The sequence below is a fragment of the Aristolochia californica genome, unplaced genomic scaffold (assembly GCF_029961685.1).
Source record: "Aristolochia californica isolate CCGP_79_NKW_82.1479 unplaced genomic scaffold, dmAriCali1.0.hap1 SCAF_17, whole genome shotgun sequence".
NCBI lineage: Eukaryota > Viridiplantae > Streptophyta > Magnoliopsida > Piperales > Aristolochiaceae > Aristolochia > Aristolochia californica.
In genome coordinates, this window is record NW_027181848.1 from 170,001 (window position 1) to 172,500 (window position 2,500).

Below are 2,500 nucleotides of genomic sequence, written 5' to 3' on the forward strand. Positions count from 1 at the left end.
CACCGGCGGATGCACGGGTCAAGCGGGACGGGACGAGCGCAGGGCTAACTTTTGCCGGCACACAAAAACACGAACCCGAAAAAGGCAAAAAAGGGACATACGCACTGGCGACACGCCCGTTTCGCCTGCCACCCGTGCACACTCGCCTGGGCAGCTGGTCACATGCGTCGCTCACAGGCATTTTGCAGGCCAGCACCGGCGGATGCACGGGTCAAGCGGGACGGGACGAGCGCAAGGCTTGCTTTTGGTGGCACACGAAAACACGAACCCGAAAAAGGGACATACGCACTGGCGACACGCGCGCCCGTTTCGCCTGCCACCCATGCACACTCGCCTGGGCTGCTGGTCACATGCGTCGCTCATAGGCATTTTGCAGGCCAGCACCGGCGGATGCACGGGTCAAGCGGGACCGGACGAGCGCAGGGCTTGCTTTTGGCGGCACACGAAAACACGAACCCGAAAAAGGCGAAAAAGGGACATACACACTGGCGACACGCACGCCCGTTTCGCCTGCCACCCGTGCACACTCACCTGGGCTGCTGGTCATGTGCGTCGCTCACAGGCATTTTGCAGGCCAGCACCGGCGGATGCACGGGTCAAGCGGGACGGGACGAGCGCAGGGCTTGCTTTTGGCGGCACACGAAAACACGAACCCGAAAAAGGCGAAAAAGGGACACACGGACAGGCGACACGAAAAAAAAGGGGTCGCCCTACCTAGGTGGGCGCAAAAACCCCGTCGGCCAGGAGGTTTCGCCAAAGTGTCTGTACTGTCACACAGGGTCAATAGCACGGGCATGGCCGGCCGCCGCACGTGCAGCGGCTTACGGACGCACGGTTCGGCGGCACAGGTGCCTGGCGGCTTTAGCACCTTGGGGTGGACAGGCCTGGCGGCAAGGGGGGCTAGGCACCTTGCTGCCAGCCGGCAATGGTGCACGGGGCGGGGCGCCACACAAACACGAAAGAGGGACAAGAGCGGGGCGATGGTCCACAGAGACGAGCCATGCACGGGGCCCGTGATCGCCGACACGCGCGAACGCGGACGCGGACAAGGACAAGGACGCGACGCGCGGCGCGCGTGCGAGGTCAAGAGGGGCGCGCGCACGAAAACGCGAAAAAAGGGGCTAGCGGCCGAGAAACGCGAAAAAAACCGGGTCACCTACCTAGCCGAACGCCTAAAATCGCTTCGGGCAGGAGGTTTCGCCAAAGTGTCTGTACTGTCACACGGTCCGTACGGGCGCAACCCCATCGCGCGCCAGCACCCCTTCCTGGGGGCGCCCGCCCGCCAGGCGCCTGGCGCCCCACGCGCGCGCGCCCGGCGCCTGGCGCCTTGCCCCCCACGCGCGCCCGGCGCCTGGCGCCTGGCGCCTCGCCCCCCACGCGCGCGCCCGGCGCCTGGCGCCTTGCCCCCCACGCGCGCCCGGCGCCTGGCGCCTGGCGCCTCGCCCCCCACGCGCGCGCGCGCGTGGCGCCTTGCGCCTGGCGCCTTGCCTCCGCGCGTGCCTGGCGCCTGGCGCCTTGCCCCCCACGCGCCTGGGCGCCTCTTTTCCGCCTGGGCGCCCTGGCACCTTTCCGCCTGGGCGCCTGTTTTCCGCCTTGGCGCCCTGGCGCCTTTTCGCGTGGGCGCCTCTTTTCCGCCTGGGCGCCATGGCGCCTTTCGGCCTGGGCGACTCTTTTTCGCCTGGGCACCTCTTTTCCGCCTGGCCAGGGCGCCTCTTTTCCGCCTGGGCGCCATGGCGCCTTTCTGCCTGGGCGCCTCTTTTTCGCCTGGGCGCCTCTTTTCTGCCTGGGCGCCCTGGCGCCTTTTCGCCTGGGCGCCTCTTTCCCACCTGGGCGCCCTGGCGCCTCTTCGCCTGGGCGCCCTGGCGCCTTTTCGCCTGGGCGCCTCTTTTGGCGCCTGGGCGCCTACGCCAGGGCGCCTCTTTTCCGCCTGGGCGCCTCTTTTTCGCCTGGGCGCCTCTTTTCCGCCTGGGTGCCCTGGCGCCATTCCGCCTGGGCGCCTCTTTTCCGCCTGGGCGCCCTGGCGCCTTTTCGCCTGGGTGCCTCTTTTGGCGCCTGGGCGCCTACGCCAGGGCGCCTCTTTTCCGCCAGGGCGCCTCTTTTTCGCCTGGGCGCCTCTTTTCCGCCTGGGCGCCCTGGCGCCTTTTCGCCTGGCGCCTCTTTTGGCGCCTGGGCGCCTACGCCAGGGCGCCTCTTTTCCGCCTGGGTGCCCTGGCGCCATTCCGCCTGGGCGCCTCTTTTCCGCCTGGGCGCCCTGGCGCCTTTTCGCCTGGGTGCCTCTTTTGGCGCATGGGCGCCTACGCCAGGGCGCCTCTTTTCCGCCTGGGCGCCCTGGCGCCTTTCCGCCTGGGCGCCTCTTTTTCGCCTGGGCGCCTCTTTTCCGCCTGGGCGCCCTGGCGCCATTCCGCCTGGGCGCCTCTTTTCCGCCTGGGCGCCCTGGCGCCTTTTCGCCTGGCGCCTCTTTTGGCGCCTGGGCGCCTACGCCAGGGCGCCTCTTTTCCGC